This window comes from Notamacropus eugenii, chromosome 1, assembly GCF_028372415.1.
Source record: "Notamacropus eugenii isolate mMacEug1 chromosome 1, mMacEug1.pri_v2, whole genome shotgun sequence".
NCBI lineage: Eukaryota > Metazoa > Chordata > Mammalia > Diprotodontia > Macropodidae > Notamacropus > Notamacropus eugenii.
The window spans coordinates 719700765-719720659 of NC_092872.1; the positions used below are offsets into that span (position 1 = coordinate 719700765).

Below are 19895 nucleotides of genomic sequence, written 5' to 3' on the forward strand. Positions count from 1 at the left end.
CTTTGGGCTGTGAACCTAACAGTGGTATTATTGGATCAGTAGGTACACACAGTTTTATAATTCTCTGGGCACAGTTCCAAATTGTTCTCCACAATAGTTGGATCAGTTCATAACTCAACCAGTAGAACATTAATGTCTCAGTTTTTCCATTTTCATCATATTAGCCAATCTGATAGGTATGAGTTGGTACCTCAGAGTTGTTTTAACTTGGCATGTCTATAACACTAACTTAGAGAACGTTTTTCACATGATTATAGATCAGTTTGATTGAATATTCTCAAAACTGCCTCTTCATATCCTTTAACTATATATCAATTGGGGAATGATGTATATTTTTACCAATTAGAATCAGTTCTCTACATATTTATGAAATGAAGCCTTCATCAGAGATGCTTGTTGAAAAAAATCCTCATTTCTCTGCTTTTCCTATAATTTTCATTCGATTGGTTTTGTTTGTGCTAAAACTTTTAAATTTTATACAATCAAAATTATGGATTTTGTGTTTTGTATTATTCTCTAAAACTTGTTTGGTCATAAATTCTTCCCTTATCTATGCACCCCATGAAATTTTTGCAAAAAATAACTGTGGACTAGGGCAGAAAGATAGTGCAAACATCTGTAAAAAGGCAGAAATGACCAATACAGCTTTTCATTCTGTAATAAAATAAGAACACCAATTGGCTTAAAGACAACAAAAGATTCAAACTCAAACGTAGACTTAACAACCATGTTTGCACATTTGATTCTACAGTAATGAAATTTTGGGGACAACTGGGGGCAGTGTGGATAGAATGCTGGGCCTGGAGTCAGGAAAATCTAAGTTCCAATCCAGCTTCAGACTCTTACTAGATATGTGATGCTGGGCGGGGCATTTAACTCTGTTTGCCTCAGGTTCCCTAATCTGAAAAATGAGCTGGAGAAATAAAAACTACTCCTGCATCATTGCCAAGAAAACCCCAAATGGGGTCACATGGGGACATGGGGGAACAACATCAATAACAATAGCAACAAAATGTGAAGCACGTATTTTACAGGGCTGAAGGAAATAACAAAATTCATTTGGAAAAATAAAGGAATTACAATAATATCAAGGGAAATGATGAAAAAAAGTAAGAATATAGGAGAACGAGCACTTCCAGACATCAAACTATAGTACACAGCTTTGGTCATCACCATCATGTTGTATTGGGGGGAGGGGAGGGAGACAGAGAGGGAGAGGGATAGGGAGAGGGAGAGGGAGAGGAGAGAGAGAGAGAGAGAGAGAGAGAGAGAGAGAGAGAGAGAGAGAGAGAGAGAGAGAGAGAGAGAGAGAGAGAGAGAAGAATGGAACAGATAATTTATTATTTTTGGAAATCTGAATGTAGGACCCATCTCAAGGTTCGGGAAAGTCAGAAACTTCAGGGGTACAAGGCGACCAACCCCCCCCCCCCCCAATGCCCATAGAGCAAAGGTTGCAGGATCCACCCTCATTCTGTCAGGTCTTGAATCCTTGCAACCCCTTTCCTCTAAATAATAATAGCCAGTTCATGATGGGGATTTCTAACAAGTTTCTGATTCCTCCTCTCTCAGTTGTTAATTGTGAGCTCTGTCTGTATTTGTCCTGTCCTTAATTGTCAATTTGTCTGTCAGTGTATGTCTCTGGCCCTATCATGTATGCTGTGAATGAGTCTGTTATCTTGTAAGTTTAAAATGCAAGCAGCCAGAGACTTCTAAGGGCTGCAGTTAGGCAAATAAACAAACACAACTGTAAGACCCTTTTCCTTCTTTTTCTGGTCTGGACAACCTGGAATTACAATGGAAAGTATGATCATCTTAGGTAAAATCATTTTAGCAGATTGTGTAGGTTGTGAGATTAATTATTAAAAAGTTCCAGAACTGATTTGAAATTACTGGGAAAGAATACCTAAGACTGTGGGTAGCTCCAGGAGCTCACCTTGCTAAAACAACCCCCCCCAATCCTGATCATTTAGCATTCCCCACTCCATCCCAAAGTTATGAGAGTATCTCAGAATGGGGATTTTTAACAGCTACAAGGGTTCATCTTAACCCTTCTCATCCCAGATCAAATTATAGAGAAGAGAATACAGGAGAACTATAGGGGCAGCAATTAGCACTGGCAGTGATTCTAACAGTCCTGTGCCCTTAGGCACCTGGTAGCCCACCTTTCTAGGTAAAGCTTAGAAAAGTCACCTAAGTCCTATACATTCTGCCCATGCTCTCCCAGCAAGGCTTAGAAAATTCTGCAGCAGTGGAGGAAAGGACAGGTGGATGGATCAGGCCTGTCTCAAACATTCACTAAGCCCTGCCAACAAGAATCATCATCACTGGGACACCAGCCTCTCTGACCTTGGTTAACTTCACACTTCTCTGTTCCAATTGAAAAAAAATACATTTTATCTCTGTTTGAACAGTGTCCCGATTTGTAAAAGGGCAAGTAACAATGGGATCAAAATGATATAATGACTGTAAAACGCTTAACTGGTATGTGTTACATACTGGTATATGTTGCATGGCATGGTTGACTGGTATATGCTACATATGATATTATTATTATTATCTCTCTCTAATGTAATCTTTAACTTTGAAGTTGTTTTAATTACCAAAAGTAATAAGATCAGTAATTTCGGGAAATGTAAATAGTATCATCTGAATTTATGGCTGTGTTATTTCTAAAATTGTATTGTATTTCTGAATTTCTCTTAGATTGGTGAAATCTGAGAGACCACTGGGAGGTAGAAATGTTGTTAAAGCAATTTTAATTTGGATCTGGTATGTGATTTGTATTTTTAGAAGGAAGTGATGAAATTAGATAAGCTGATTTTTACTATTATAGCAGATATTTTTCATCTGAAATCTTGACTATTATGAAAAAACAATATGGTGGTTTAAATTGAGAGTTTCCATATATTATTCAAGGTGATTTAGAAGTGCATTAACTTACTAAGTTCTTATAAACTGCAAAAGTTTCTGTTGTAGAATTCCTATTGAGCAAATGAGAATCCTTTAAAAAAATGGCACTGTGATTTTCAAAGCTGTTTCATCTAAGGATGTATTGATGTATGTTAATTTGAAGGTTTATGGACTATCTATGTGTAATGCCAGAATGTACTTAATTTCTAGTGATATATTTCAGAAAAATTTGTTATTGTGATAAGGCTAAATGAAATGAATATGTCATTCTTGACTTAGAGAAACTAAATGTCTTTCCATTACAAACACCCTTTTTGACCAATGAACTTTGTGATATCTAGGAATTCTGTAATAAGGAAGAACTTACTTTTCTTCTAATACTTTGTGAATGTGGGTTATTTTACACCAACGCAGGTTAATGAGTCCCAACTTGAAAGGTTTATTTTTGCTTTCAGAAGGAAGAGATATCTATCATTTCAAAAGCTCCCAACTAATTTTCTTTATAAAACTTTAATCAACATCAGAAGAAATTTTAAACTTTTTAAAGAAGGGGAAATACTTTTAGAAGAAATGTTTTGAAAAATCTTTTGTGAGGTTTAGAAGGTCCACTAAAATTTAAAATAATTTATTGTTAAATTAGGCTGCAAAGCAGAAGAGATCTTGCTGTTCTGATCTGAATTTGTAGTCATTCCATGACCTAAGCAAGAGTTAACATTTGTGTTTGCATTGATCATATGTAAAGGATTTAATTCCTGAAGTATCTTATTTTTCCAAAGTGAGTATAATAGTGAAGAACAACAAACTTGTGAAACAAAGACATAAACTTATCAACCTGCAAGGTTAGCAATTAACCTCCTTGCTTTCTTTGAGCTGGAATTCCAGTACTGCTATGCTAATAAAAAGTAGTAACTTCTTACTTATCTGGCCTTATGGTTAAAATGTAAAGGAAAGTAGAATAATCTGAATAATGGGATTGAGAGATTTGGAAAGATAAAGTTTTGATTGAAAATATGGAAGGCAGACAATAAGGTTTGGGAACAAATGGGGGTTATCCAAAGCCCTCCTCTCCCTACATAGTTCTTCTGGATACTTTTGTGTCAGTTTCAGATGGCTTAAGTATGTTTAGAGTGTGAGGAAGTATTTTAAGGAGACAGGAAAAATTATGCCACTGCATTTGATAATTAATAGCTTAATCAAATTCAAGATTGTCCTATCTGAAGGATACCGCCCAATATTTATTTGCTGTGTAAGACTGAGACTGCAATTTACTATTGTTTTAGCCCTGGTTACAGGAATAGTTGTCTAAGTCATCAAAAAGCAAAGTGGCATGTGCTGCAGGCTCAGAAGTGCTAAAGGTGGATGCCTGGGAAGGTTTTGAAGATGACTTAGGACACAGCCTGGGTAGGATCTTCCTAACTCTCTTTCCCAAATGTGCTATCTCCTTTCTGAAAAAGGAAATTCCCCACTTGATTACTCCTAAGTGTTGCTTTCAACACCTAGTGACCACAAGATTGGCTCTCAGATAATGCCTCATTCCTGGAATCCAACAGAGCTAAGGAAGTCCTTTCCTTCTGTTAAGACTGTCCCTCTTTTTCTTTTATAACAAATGTCTATAATCAAGAAGTTCTGTAAGTTCAAGGATAAATATATTAAATAAAAGATGGATATTGGAATATCTCTGAGTTACTATAATGGGATGCAGAAATGAACTGACACAATTTTAATCTATATTCATGGCCAAATAAACATAACATAGAGTTAAACATCCTCCAGAGGAGGAAATAATTAGACAAAGATGTAATGTGATAGATGTCTAAATAAAAAGGACAGCAAAATTTGTGGAAAAGCAACAGGATCAGACTGATAACTCTAAGAATTATATACAGATGTACATGCCTGACTTCTAAGATACATCATGTTTTTGACAATAAGATCTCAGATTTGGATTTTTGCACAAAAGTTGTATGACAGTGGTAAAAGTAAGTGAAATTAATTCTTCTTTGTGAAAATATCTGTCCAGTAATTTTAAAGTGCAGATGAATTCATTTTATGGTTGAATCCTCACATTTTAAAAGATTCCTACTCCAGGTACAGGATTTAGGTAAAGAAAGAAACAGCAAATAATACAAACTGGAATTCTAGGAAGTTTCAAAAATGGAGAACCAACGTAATGACCCCAGCTTCTTGAATAAGAACTCACTGTTCGAGAAAAATTGCTGGAAAAACTGGATAACAGTGTGGCAGAAACTAGGCATAGACCAAGGCCTGACACCATACACAAGAATAAAGTCCATATGGGTACACGATCTAGGTATAAAGACTGATACTATGGACAAATTTGTGCAGCAAGAAATAGTGTGTTTATCAGATTTATGGAGAAGGGAAGAATTTTTGACTAAAGAAGAGATAGAAAGCATTATGAAGTGCAAGATGGATAATTTTGATTGCATTAAACTGAAAAATTTTTGCACAACCAAACCCAATGCAACTAAAATTTGGAAGGATGCAGAAAACTGGGAAAGAATTTTTGCAGCTAGTGTCTGTGATAAAGGCCTCATTTCTAGAATATATAGAGAATTGAGTCAAATGTACAACAATATAAGTCATTCCCCAATTGATAAATAGTCAAAGGATATGAACAGGCAGTTTTCAGAGGAAAAAATTACCGATACCTATAGTCATATGAAAAAAATCCTCTAAATCACTATTGATTAGAGAGATGCAAATCAAAACAAGTCTGAGGTACCACATCACACCTATCAGATTGACTAACATGACAAAACAGGAAGATGATAAGTGTTGGAGAGGATGTGGGAGAGTTGGAGCTCTAATTCCATGTTGGTGGAGCTGTAAGCTGATCCAACTATTCTGAAGGGTAGTTTGGAACTATGTCCAAAGAGCTACAAAAATATGCATACCCTTTGATCTAGCAATATCACTTCCAGGCCTGTATCTCAAAGAGATCATAAACATGGGAAAAGGTCCCATGTATACAAAAATATTTATAGCAACACTCTGTGTTGGCCAAAAACTGGAAATCAAGGGGATACCTATCAATTGGGGAATGGCTGAATAAATTGTGGTATATGAATGTAATGGAATACTATTGCATTTTAAGGAATGATGAACAGGAAGCCTTCAGAGAGGCCTGGAAAGACTTATGTGATCTGAAGCTGAGTGAAAGGAGCAAAAGCAGAACTTTGTGCACAGCAATGACCACAGTGTGCCATTTGTTTCTGGTAGACTTGGATCTTCCTTGCAATGCAAGGACTTAAAAAAATTCCAAGTGGTCTTTTTTAAAAAAAATTTGTTTAACTTTTAACATTCATTTTCACAAAATTTTGAGTTTCAAATTTTCTCCCCATTTCTCCCCTCCCCCCACCCCAAAACACCAAGCATTCTAATTTCCCCTATAACCAATCTGCCCTCTCTTCTAATATCCCTCCCTTCCCATGTCCCCATCTTCTCTTGTCCTGTGGGGCCAGATAACTTTCCATACCCCATTACCTGTATTTCTTATTTCCTAGTAGCAAGAACAATACTAGACAGTTGTTCCTAAATCTTTGAGTTCCAATTTCTCTTCCTCCCTCCCTCCCCACCCATTACCTTTGGGAAGTCAGGCAATTCAATATAGGCCATATCTGTGTAGTTTTGCAAATGACTTCCATAATAATCGTGTTATGTAAGACTAGCTATATTTCCCTCCATCCTATCCTGCCCCCATTGCTTCTATTCTCTCTTTTGATCCTATCCCTCTCCAAGAGTGTTGACTTCTAATTGCTCCCTCCTCCCAGTGCCCTCTCTTCCATCATCCCCCCCACCCTGGTTATCCCCTTCTCCCCCACTTTCCTGTATTGTAAGATAGGTTTTCATTCCAAAATGAGTGTGCATTTTATTCCTCCCTTTAGTCGAATGTGATGAGAGTAAGCTTCATGTTTTTCTCTCATCTCCCCTCTTTTTACCTCCACTGAAAAGTCTTTTGCTTGCCTCTTTTAGGATATAGTTTGCCCCATTCCATTTCTCCCTTTCTCCTCCTAATATATTTCTCTGTTACCACTTAATTTCATTTTTTTAAGATATAATCCCATCCTATTCAATTCACCCTGTGCTCTCTGTTTGTGTGTGTGTGTGTGTGTGTGTGTGTGTGTAATCCCAACAATGACCCAGACGCTGATAAAAGTTTCAAGAGTTACAAATATTGTCTTTCTATGTAGGAATGTAAACAGTCCAACTTTAGTAAGTCCCTTATGATTTCTGTTTACTGTTTACCCTTTCATGCTTGTCTTGATTCTTGTGTTTGAAGGTCAGATTTTCTTTTCAGTTCTGGTTTTTTCATCAAGAATGCTTGAAAGTCCTCTATTTCATTGAAATACCATTTTTTTCCCTGAAGTATTATACTCAGTTCTGCTTCGGTAGGTGATTCTTGGTTTTAGTCCCAGTTCCTTTGACTTCTGGAATATCCTATTCCAGGCCCTTTGATCCCTTAATGTAGAAGCTGCTAGATCTTGTGTTGTCCTGATTGTATTTCCACAGTACTTGAATTGTTTCTTTCTAGCTGCTTGCAGTCTTTTCTCCTTGACCTGGGAACTCTGGAATTTGGCCACAATGTTCCTAGGAGTTTCTCTTTTTGGATCTCTTTCAGGAGGTGATCGGTGGATTCTATCAATATTTATTTTGCCCCCTGGTTCTAGAATCTCAGGGCAGTTTTCCTTGATAATTTCATGAAAGATGATGTCTAGGCTCTTTTTTTGATCATGCCTTTCAGGTAGTTCCATAATTTTTAAATTGTCTCTCCTGGATCTATTTTCCATGTCAGTTGTTTTTCCAATGAGATATTTCACATTATCTTCCATTTTTTCATTCCTTTGGTTTTATTTTGTGATTTCTTCATTTCTCACAAAGTCATTAGCCTACATCTGTTCTATTCTAATTTTGAAAGAACTATTTTCTTCAGTGAGCTTTTGAATCTCCTTTTCCTTTTGGCTAATTCTGCTTTTGAAAGCATTCTTCCCCTCATTGGCTTTTTGAATCTCTTTTGCCAATTGAGTTAGCCTATTTTTCAAGGTGTTATTTTCTTCAGCATTTTTTTGGGTCTCCTTTAGCAAGGTGTTGACCTGCTTTTCATGCTTTTCTGTCATCTCTCCCATTTCTCTTCCCAGTTTTTCCTCCACCTCTCTTACTTGATTTTCAAAATCCTTTTTGAGCTCTTCAATGGTCTGAGACCATTGAATATTTATTTTGAATGTCTGGGATACAGAAGCCTTGACTTCTATGTCTTTCCCTGATGGTAAGCACTGTTCTTCCTCATCGAAAAGGAAGGGAGAAGATATCTGTTCACCAAGAAAGTATCCTTCTATAGTGTTATTTTTTTCCCCAGTTTTTGGCATTTTCCCAACCAGTTACTTGACTTTTGGGTCCTTTGTCAAGACTAGGGTATATTCTGGGAATATGTAATAGCTCAGTTTCTCCAAAGTGGCACAATCCAGCATGTACACTGATCTGGAAGAAAGGAGAGATTTTTGTATCCAGAACCTTAGCAGTTATCTCTCCACAGCCACCTGGCCTCCAGTTCCACCAAGTCAGGGCTAGGGGCTGATTTTCAGATAAGCTGGATGGGCAGGGCCTCCATTCAGTGTGAGACAAAGACCAGCTCCCCCATGGCCTCCACACAGGGCTGAGGCAAGACTCAGCTCCTCAGTGCCCACAGGGGTTTTACAATCCAACAATGGATGCGGGCTGATGTAGGGGCTGCCTTTGAGACCTGCTGCTGCCTGCCAGGTGTGGCTTCTGCAGGTTGCTCCCTGAGGTTGGAGCTATGGGAAGGCCCTTCTCCCTTCCCAGCCAGCTGATAAAACCCCGTCACTGACCTGTGGATTGAGGGATCTGAGGACCGGCTGCTGCGACTGGAGATTCTGCCCCCAAGGGGTCCTCCTCCCAGAGTTTCCTCGAGCTGGGCCATGGGGCCAATGCTGGGCTGGGCTCTGTGCTCTGCTCTGCATCCAGTGCAACTGACATTTCCCGTGGGCCTTTCAATTCACCCTGGGCTGGAAATCTCCTCCATTTGTTGTTGTCCACTTCTGCTCCTCCAAAATTTGTTGAGAGTCCCTCTCTACAGGTATTTTATGGGCTGCGTGAAGAGACCCTGCATATGTGTGTCTTTCTACTCCACCATCTTCTGTGCATACCCTTTGACCCAGCAGTAACACCACTACGTCGGTATCCAATGGTGGCAAAACTTGGAAACTGAAGAGAAGTTCATTAACTGGGGAATGCTTTTACAAGTTGTGGTATATGATTGCAATGGAAAACTACTGTGTTATAGGAAATGACAAGCAAGATGATTTCAGAAATACCTAGAGAAACTTACATGAACAGATGCAGAGTGATGTAAGTATCAGAAAAGCATTGTACAAAGTAACAGGAACATTGTATGATGACCAAGAGCGAATAATGTAGGTATTGTCAGTGATACCATTATCTAAGACAATCCCAAAGGACTCATGATGAAAAATGCTCTCCCCTTCCATAGAAAGAATTGAGTCAGAAGACAGACCTAAAGCAAACCATTTTTCACTTTCTTATTTTTTGGTTCAAGTTTTCTTTCACAAAATGACCAATATGGAAATGCTTTACATGACTGTATAACCTCTGTCTGATTGCTTACCGTATGCAGGAGGGGTAAGAGCAAAGAGACAGGTGGAGAACTGTGACTTCAAAATTTAGGAACAAAAAATATTTTCAAATGAACTTGGAGGTAAAATGAAATATTAATTGAAAACATACTTATAGCCAATGAGATTTAGGTGTAGATAGAGCACCAGACCTGGAGTCAGGAGCATCGGAGTTCTAATGCAGCCTCAGACATTTACTAGCAATGTGACCCTAGGCAAGTCACTTCCCCTTGTTTGCCTCAGTTCCTCCCCTGTAAAATGCACTGGAGAAAGAAATGGTGAAACTCTCCAGTATCTCTGCCAAGAAAACCCCATTGAATCACAAGGGGACAGATACTACTAAAACAACAAATAGAAGTTCCCCAATAAATGGTCAAAGGATAGGAACAAAAAATTCTCAGAAAAACTGCCAAGTGCTCCCAACCGTATGAAAAAAATGTCCCCAAGAACTAGTAAGAGAAAAGTAAACCAGAACAACACTGAGGTTTTATCTCATACTCTGCAAAATAGACAAAAATGACAAAAAAAATAGTACCAGTCAATGTTGGAGGAGTTGTGGGAAGATGGGCAGACTAATATAAGGTGGATGGAGCTATGAAATGATAGAAGACCATGAAGATCTGAGTTCAAATCCAGCCTCAGACACTGACTAGTTATGGGACCCAGGATGGTGACTCATTGAATCTGTTGGCTTCAATTTCCTGAACTATGAAATAATGATAATAAGTACACCTGCCATATAGGGCTGTTGGAAACAGGGTCATAAGTGGATTTGGGGGAGAAAGCAAATCACTCCACTGGGTCTTTGCCTTTTATCCTGATGTCTCTTTGACAAGACCTGAGTGTCTCCTTCAGTACCACCTCCTTTCTAACAAATGAAAAGAAAATTCCCAGAACTTTGAATAGTTTCCCAAACTCAGCCCTTTCCCCATATCCTCCCAAGGGAAGTACTGGGCCCTTAACAAATACTCATTAATTAACAGCTAAAGAAAGTATTATTTTATTTGTTCCAGTCTAAACAGCTTTGGTAAGGGCCTTTGGACAGGTGAATGTGACCCAGAAGCGAACTAAACCTGTGTTCTTGAACTGCCATATTTTCCAGAACACAGGACCAGAGTGTGCAGGAGGCCAGGAACACCCCCAGCCCTTGCTCATTGTATTTCATCCTTTCACCCCTCACTGCCCCCTCAGTGTGCCCTTGAGGGTCAAACCAGCTACATGACAGGGGTCCAGGCAGTGTGAACCAGACAGATTAACCACTTATGCAGATCAGACCATGGTAGATAAGCAGAATATCCTGTCTTCCAGGTGTGGCAGGGAGAGCTTGGGCAAAACAATAAAAGAAGAAGGGGAGAGCACTTCCATGGATATGTGGGGGAGGGTTGTTAGGTATGGATAAAAGAGCAAAGACAAGACCCCCACAGAACAGAAAGGAATGAGTGAAGAGGTCTTTCTTGTTACCACTGTTTTCAATTTCCTGCCTATTTTTGTAAAGAAACAATTCAAAGGTAGGGGATTGCTAGTCTCGTAGATGATGCTCTTTGTTTATAGAAATGGCTTCTTTTGTTCATGTTGATCAAGTCTGCTAGAAAAGAGTTCACTCACCTGGGGTGGGGGTCTACAGCTCCCAGGGGCCATTTCCTCCAGCTCCATACTCCCTGTTCTGGCCCAGACCTTGGTCTTCTGCAGAATGAGTTCGGGAGGGAAAAGGATCCCAGGACAGGAGGTTGGCCTACAGGGATTTGTAGGGGGTGAGGCCCTGACCTCAGGGCAGAGAATGAAAACTAGAGGTAGGTTCCTGCTGGGAAAAGAACTTTCACCTTCCATCCCACCATCCTCTTTAAGAGAACCCAGAGGCAGAAGAGGCTTGGGATCCCAGATGGGATGAGATCAGTCAGAGCCTCAATGGTTCCTGAAACAGAGATCTTCCTCTGACTGTCTATGGGACCTGGACCCCAAAAGGGCAACTCAGCTCCTGAACAATCCCCCACCTAGATGCTCAATAATCCTTTCAAATGTCTTTCATTGTGGTCCTTTACCCTTACATTTCAAGGTTCATTCAGGCTTCTCACTTGTCTTACACTCAACAGAAATTCTGGGTCCCTGGGGTACCATGGAAAAAGATGACACAATCTTCAATTTGCAGGTGTGAACCAGGACTTTTGGGAAGTAATTGGGAGTCTGGAAAAGAGTTAGCAGCAGGAAGCTTGTCCAGTAACCAGGGTAGGGAGGGAGGATTGCTACAGGTGAACCTGGAGCTGGACTCACCACAGGGTCAGAGGAGAAGGATGAGATCCAATTATAGGAACAGTCCACAGAGGCCAGCAGGTCTATGAGGGGTGGCTCAGACTTACCTGGGACCTGCACCCACAAAGCTGGCATCCTGAAGATAGAGATCTAAGGTCCAAGTGAAGACAATGTGATCTCAGCTTCTGGGAAAAAGGCAGAGAGAGCTCAACTCCAGGGAGGCACAAAAAATTCAGTTGCAAGAGGAGAAGGTAGAGCAATCTCAGCAGAAGTTCCAGTTTTCAGCCAGCCCACTCTGAGAGAGTCCTCCCAGCCTCTGAGCCACCAGGAAGGGCTGTTTTCTCCAATCACACCAGGGTCAGGCACTCAGGACCCTTTTTCCCTCTTCTCCCCAGCCCTACCCTCCATCACTTGGACAGCCTTGACCAATGGGATGGCCCCTCTTCTGCCCTAGGACTCTTTTAAGGTCTCCAAACTCCACCCCAGAGCACCTATTCCACCTGGGCCACCCTCCAGCAGGATGGTCATCTCTGAGAGCTCCTTCTCCCCATCACCTGGTATACTGCCTGATTTCTTATTGGAGGAAAGATTCAGGACTTTAGGAGTTAGGAGGGGAGAACTAGAAAGAGGCAAGCTGAAGATTTCCAGGCAATCTGGGGATTCACAGCCAGACAGAGCTTAGTTAGAGAATGTAGGCTGCTCACTAAATGTTAGCAGTTTCATGAGCACATTTCTCCTTGTTTGAATTAGGATGTGGCTCATTTCCAGTCAGATCCCAGCAGGATAATTGGAATGTTTGACCAGCTAAGGGAAGATTAATCCTTAATGGAAAGTATGGTTAAAATTTAGCCATTAAGGGCATACGTACAGGAGCTGAAAGAATAAGAATTAAATGTTACTGCACCAGAATTACTCTTTGCTCCTCCCTGAATGCAATCAGCCTAGAGGGTCAAGAACATAAATGGATAAAATGGTTTTTATAGCTAAAATAATACTAACTAAGAAAATGAACAGAACTGATATTATTTGATAGACAATTTTGTTCCATATGTTAACACTGAAACAATGTTTATGTTATTATGCTCCAGATTTGTCTCATTGGGTAATTGGGGGAACCATTCTCTCTCTCTCTCTCTCTCTCTCTCTCTTTCTCTCTCTCTCTGCTTTTAATTTTAATAAAATGTAATGATTTCTAAAAGGATATGCAATTGTATCCTTAGAAAATGAACTTTTCTTTTGATCTGAATGCTATGAGGTTATAAATTAAATTCTAAGATGGTGGTTACAATGTTTCCAAACTGTTTTATGTTTAATTGTGTATATTTTCTTTAAAATGAATAATAATCATATATTCTTTGAGAAAAGTACAAAGGACCTGATAAATTCTCCATTCAAGCTTTTACCCTGATTAAAAAGTCAAAATTCAGAAAAAGAAGAATTAAAAGAAATCTATTACACTATATCAAGGTAGAAACACATTTAGGGGTTGATCACCTTAGATCATCAAGGAATTCAAGATGAAAACAGCTTTTATTGAGAGTTCTTGTAATGAGATAAAGACAAGCTGGCTAGGTCCATGGTAGTAAAATGCAGTAGGACATCACATCTCAGCACCTCCCCTATTGCCAGGACATGAGGGCCACCAGGTGCAAACAGGCAGGAGGTGAATGGACAGGTAATGATTTTGTTGAAGAGAGAGAGATGGGAGAGGTGGTTCAAATTTCAAAGAATTCTCTTAGACCTTCTCTTTAGCCAAAGGGAGCTTTATTGACACAAAAGCAGACAAAGGACTTGTAATTTACAGAGGGACAGGGGCTCATTTTTATAAGGACATGATAAGGGAGACAGGAGAATCTTATGACCCAAGATGGGGGAGGGGAGACAAGGAATTCCATGGATCAGTGTAAGGGGGAGGTTTTATGGTATTCTAAGATAAGGGGAGATTTTAAGGCACCAGGAAAAGAACAATTCAACCCTTAAGGTACCTTCACACCAAGAGACTTTAGGGAGCTTTAAGAGAATGACACAGGGAAAAGGCAGCTCAACTTCTAAGGCACCCTTGTATATGATGGGGTGCTTGGGTGCATATGCTTGGACCCCAATTCTAAAATCCCATTTCGTCTTAAAAATCCCATTTCTCTCTAGCCTCAAAATACTATCTCAGGCAGTCTCCCTCCAGATCAAGGACAGCCTGCCCCAGCGGGAACCATTATCTCCCTTTCTGCCACAGTAGCCAGCTGCACCTATAGATTTGATCACTCAAAGCCAGCTGCATATTGAGTGAACTGGCTGTGCATGAGGTCATAATGACATATACTACTCACTGATCCACAGTCACTTGTATCTTATATTGCTATCCATGGTTCCTCACTTTTTTCCTGGTTTGCATCCCTTTGATAATTCCATCTAGGATCCACAACCAGCACAGTTGTAGCTCCCAGAGGGTACCTGGTGGGTGTGGATACAGTCAGATTGTTCCCCAAACCTCTGAGCTAAATCTCAGATCCTCTTTTCTCCCCAGTGGTGCATCAAGTGGAGAGAATTATATTCACGTCTTCCCATGATAATTCAACTTGGAGATGGACTGCTCTAAAGCTCTCTACAAACTTAGGAGGCTTTTCTGAGAAATGGCCAAGTTTTTCCTTAACCTGGGTGAGGTCAGCTACTGAAAAGGGAACATGCATCGCAATCATTCCTCCAGGGGAATCTGCTACTTCCCTTAATGGGAGTAGCTTGGGAGGGAACTGAGGAGTCTGGAGCTTAGGACAGGGCAAGGTAAGGAGTTCTGCCCCTTGTAAGAGAGGGACTAGGGAGTGAGTGATTCTGGGAAACCGAGTCTGGCTGCAGAGGCCCAGAAGACCAATGAGCAGACAGATCTGGTAGTGTCAGGGGCTGCTAGCAAATGTAGTTTGAGAGTGATGCCAGTGGTGAACGCCCTGAAAATAAAGGTTTAGGGGGCCAATGGGTAGACAGCCAGCAGGTAAAGGGGAAGGATTTGCTGCAGGAGTCTGTTAACTTCCTCATATAGTTTGGACCATCAGGAAGAGGGAAAAGGGGCTAATGGAGAGGCAAGTGGGGTGTGAGATTGTGTAGGTGCTCCAGGAAATGAGGCTTGGGAGCCTGAAAGAAGGGGATCATCATGTATGTCAAGTTCATTCTGATTCCTCTTAGCTGGAGTAAATTTATTTAGGCACATCCAAACTGGCTTCTGCAGTTCTGGATTCTGGGACAGAGTCCTAAAAGCCTGGATGTGGGGACTTCTATAAATTTCCCTTCCCTACGGCAAAATACATCTAGCTGTAAAATGGGGTTAAAATTTAGGGTTCCACCACCAGGCCATTTCTCGTGGTCCTCCAGAATGTACTGAGGCCAGACAGTGTTGCAAAAGAAAACAAGACGCTTTTTATTGAGGTCTTGAAGACCAATTTTTTTCCAGTTGTTCAAGAAATATCCTAGAATCAAATCTCTAGATACAGAAGGAGATTGGTCCAGCTTTTCTGCCTATAACATTTAGGGATTAGTCAAAAGGGGGAAAGGGCACCAGCAGAGCACCTATAGTTTACCACTTGCCTCAAGGCATCAGGAGAGATAGCAAACACAGGTGGATTCCCACAAGGCATCCCTTGTCTCAGGGGATTGTGACAGAGCCTGTAGAAGGCTCCACCCAAACCCCAGTAAGGCTTCCTAGGTTCTTAAGGGATGAACCTCAGCTACATGGCTAGGAGAGGAGAAAACTTAGAAAGTTTAAGGGAAAAGAAAGCATACCTTGACTTGGGGAAGGCTTGAGACCTCACACTGTAGGGAAAAGAAAGCTTACCGTGACTTGGAGAAGGCTTGAGACCTCAGATTGTTGCCCCACGTTGGGCGCCAAAATATGATGAGGGTCAGGAGAGGTGTAGGAACTTCTGGAGATCCCTGGCAACTTAGTCTGGAAAGAATTCATTACACTCAAGGAATCTTAAGTCAATTAGGCAAAAAAGTTTATTATTACACCTTTCAGTTTGCAAGAGTTTTAGGGAGCCTTCAATTTAAATGAGCTATGGATAAAGTTTACATAGATTATTGCATAGTAAAATGTGTGCCAAGGATGCTAAATAGATGATTTGGGCTGGGATTAAGGAGTGGTCAGTTCTCAAAGGAACATGAACTTTTGGTATGTACTGCATAGGTATTTTACCCAAAATTCATCAGTAAATAGCCCAAGGAGGAGCTACATGGAGGTGTGGTTTTAGTCCTGAAACGTCACTCAGTCATCCAATAGTCAGGGCTGACCTGGGAAAATCAGGCTTCTCTCATCAATATCTTATTAGACAAGATTAATGCAAAGGAAGTACACATAGATCTAAGTATAGGATACATATGATTGGTCAGTGAGTGGTCAATGTCATTATGACCCCATGCACAGCCAGTTCACTCAGTATGCAGCTGGCTTTGAGTGATAAATTCTATAGGTGCAGCTGGCTACTGTGGCAGGAAAGGAGATAACAGTTCCTGCTGGGGCAGGCTGTCCTTGATCTGGAGGGATACTGCCTGAGATAGTGTTTTGAGGCTAGAGAGAAATGGGATTTTTAAAGAGAAATGGGATTTTAGAATTGGGGTCAAACCACATGCACTCAAGCACTCCATCAGTACCTTGAATGGTAAGAATTAATGAAAAAGATAGGTTTTCTCTAGAGAGAAGAATGAATAGACAGTGGATTCAGGGTCAGAGTGGACTGACAAGAAAAGAGTTGTTTGATGCTCTGTTGAGAGCAGGGGTAGATTTTGGAAGAACATATGGCATTCCAACTAATGAACTATATAAAATGAATTGAGGAAAGAGGTTTGATTTAGACTGAGCAGGGAGGTGGAAGCTGCCCCTGCAGATCCTTCTGAAACATTGCATTCAGGTTCATCACACCTGCAGGGAGAATGGGGGGTTGTCGAGGCCCCAGCTCAGCTTAAAGAGGGTGTGCCTCTATCTAGAATGATGATCCTGGGACTGCAAATTGGAAAACAGTAAACAAAAGTGAATGAGGCTATGATAATGAGTTTATAGACTCCAGAAGCATGGCTGACCCTATATCTACCCTGCTTTTGGTGATTGTCTCCTTATTTCTTTTTGGCTTTTTGTCTGTTCACATTGTTTGTCAGATTTGTTTTCTTCAGGCTTAATACCCTCCACCTGTGGATGTCTGATGACTTAAGATGGATGTCACCCCCTGTCCATGACAGTCCTGTGCCATCTCTTGACTTGAAATCGACCAAACTCCAGAGGCCAGCTACAGAACTGATCTCCCAAATAGGAGCTCTTGGGTCAGGCCAATCTCAGCAGGAAGTAGCTATGGAAGAAGAACTTTGCCCCTTACCCCAAGATTTTGGGCCGTATTTGCTCCAGGGGGGAATGATAGTATGCTTGTGCTCAAACTCCATCCTAAGATATTGTTTCATATGCTCACTTTGTGTGATCCCTGTTGTTGTAAAGCTCTATTGACACCAGTTGCCCCACTGACCTATGTAATGAATATGAAAGATCTTGAAGCCCAGTGTAATGGCAACTTGAACTGGAAAATCTTTACTATTCATTAATAGGCCCATTAAATCAGCTGAAAGCCTAAGTCTATGTGGTAGGAGGAGATCGCTGAACAGGCAGAATGGGAAGGGTGGAGCAGAACCAGGAGGGAGTGAGCTCAGTAGGTTCAGAGGGGAGAGGATTCAGACAGGTACAGGCAGCAAGGCTCAGCCATGTCAGTGCTTGCTTATGAGAAGTCTCAGACTGAGGTGAGGGGGGAGGCTTGGAAATGGCTTTGTCCCCATGGTTATCATGTTTATTAACTTCTTGGTCACTATGAAAGATTCGGCTTTCTGGTTCTGGGATTTGGGTTTCTGGTGTGTAAATAAATATTTTTCTTCTGCCTTCTATATGGAGAGTCTTTTATATTTTGGATATTCATAGTCATCATCAGTGCTATGAATATTGCCTTGGTGATACATCATGTTGGCAAAATACATTGAAATTGTATCTCTTTTTATCCTTAGAATTGCACTGAGGAAGGTGCTATGAAAAAATAGCACCAATGTGGGGTGGGGGCAGGAATAACCATTTTACAGAGGAGGAAACTGAGACAGTCAGAGTTGAAGTGACACAGTCAGGTTTTAACATCAAGTAAATATCTGAGGCAAGATGTGAACTTATTCTTCCTGAATCCAGGCCCTACTTTCCCTGCACTGTACCACCTTGGTGTCTGCAATGTGTCTACAGAGACATTGATATATCCAGATGTGATTCAGCATGAGAAGTCCCCATACACACACATCACCCTGTGCATTTTGGAATCTTATCTACAAAGGACAGTCCTGGGGAATTATCTTTAGCACTCAGAGGTTAAGTAGGTGCTGAGGAGCACAGCCAGGGTGAGAATCAGGACTGGATCTTGACTCTCATGTCACTTCCCTGCCCATCGGTCCCTGTGGCCTCATGTTATTGCTTGTGCTTATATCTATACCTGTGTCATCTATCTATATCACCTATCTGTCATCTATACCTTCCATGTCTGTATCTGCCTATTCTGGGAGAGGAAATGAGGACAGAGAGAGAAGAGTGAGGGCTGAGGATCCTTCCAGCTATTTTGGGAAACACAGGCCTGAGACCACCAAGGATATTTGGGGAAAGAGTGTAAGCCTTGGGATGTGACCTTGCTAAGTGCCAGCTCTCCAAGTGAGTAGCTGTGTGACTTTGATGAGATTCCTAAACCTCTCTGAGTTGGCAAAACGATGGGAGAAAAAAAGCTTTGTAAGAGTCAAGGAATCTCTGAGCATGAAGGGTTTGTTGAAGTCACCTCGACTTGTGAAGTCACATTACTCTCTCTAATGTATGAGTGATCACATGGGATTTCAGCAAAGAATAAATACACAGAACAGGAACTAAAAAATGACAGTTCAGCCCAGACAGAAAGGGAAGAGAAAAAGGAACAAGGTTAAGGAATCTTTCTTAGAAGAAAAAGAGTAGAAAAAGAAAAGAAGCAAGTTGAAGAGGAGAAGGGATTGTGAATGAAAGACCTTTAGATATAAAGGGTAACACTATAAGCAAATTAGAAGAGCAAGGAATAATTTACCTGTCAGATTTGTGTAGAAGGGAGGAATTTATGACCAAGCAAGAGATAGAGGAAATTATAAAATGAAGAGTGGATAATTTTGATTACATTACATTGAAAAGTTTTTGCACAACGAAAGCCAGTGCAACCAAGAATAGGAGGGAAGCAGAAAACTGGGAATTTTTATTCGTGTCTCTGATAAAGGCCTCATTTCTAAAATATATGGAGAATTGAATCAAATTTATAAGAACACAAGTCATTCCCCAATTAATAAATGGTCAGAGGATATGAACAGGGACATTTCAGATGAAGAAATTAAAGCTGTCTATACTCATGTGAAAAAAATGCTTTAAATCACTATTCATTGGAGAAATGAAAATCAGAACAACTCTTAGGTACCACATAACACCTATCAGACTGGCTAATATGACAAAACAGAAAAAACTATAAATGATGGAGAAGGTGTGGGATAATTGGAACACTAATCCAGAGTTTGTGGAAATGTGAACTGATCCAATCATCTTAGAGAGTAATTGGGAATTATGCCCAAAGTGCCACAAAAATGTGCATACCACTTCAAGGGCTGTACAGCAAAGAGATCATCAAAACAGGAAAAGGATCCACATGTACAAAATTATAGCAGCTCTTTTTGTAGTGGCCAGATAACTGGAAATTGAGGGCATATCCATCAACTGAGGAATGTCTGAACAAGTTGTGGCATATGACTGTACTCGAATACTATTGTGCTGTAAGAAATGATGAGCAGGCCAACTTCAGAAAAATTTAGAAAAATATATATGAACTGATGCTGAGTGAAATGAGCAGAACCAGGAGAACATTGTACACAGTAATAACGACATTGTGTGATGACTGTGCTTGGTACAGTTGGCTCTTGTCAGCAATGCAAGGACCTAAAAGAACTCCAAAAGACTGATAATGGAAGCTGTTTTCCTCATCCAAAGAAAGGAATATGGTGTCTGAAGGCACATTGAAG

General features: G+C 40.6%; 1 long non-coding RNA gene across 1 annotated transcript in view; it reads left to right on the forward strand.

The window, feature by feature from the left end:
* Positions 1-17727, forward strand: part of LOC140522156 (uncharacterized) — a 47366-nt gene extending 29639 nt beyond the window's left edge. Inside the window, exon 2 of the long non-coding RNA XR_011973233.1 lies at positions 16962-17727. This is a non-coding gene — a long non-coding RNA (uncharacterized lncRNA). The remainder of the gene's footprint in view (positions 1-16961) is intronic.
* The last annotated feature ends 2168 nt before the right edge of the window (positions 17728-19895 follow it).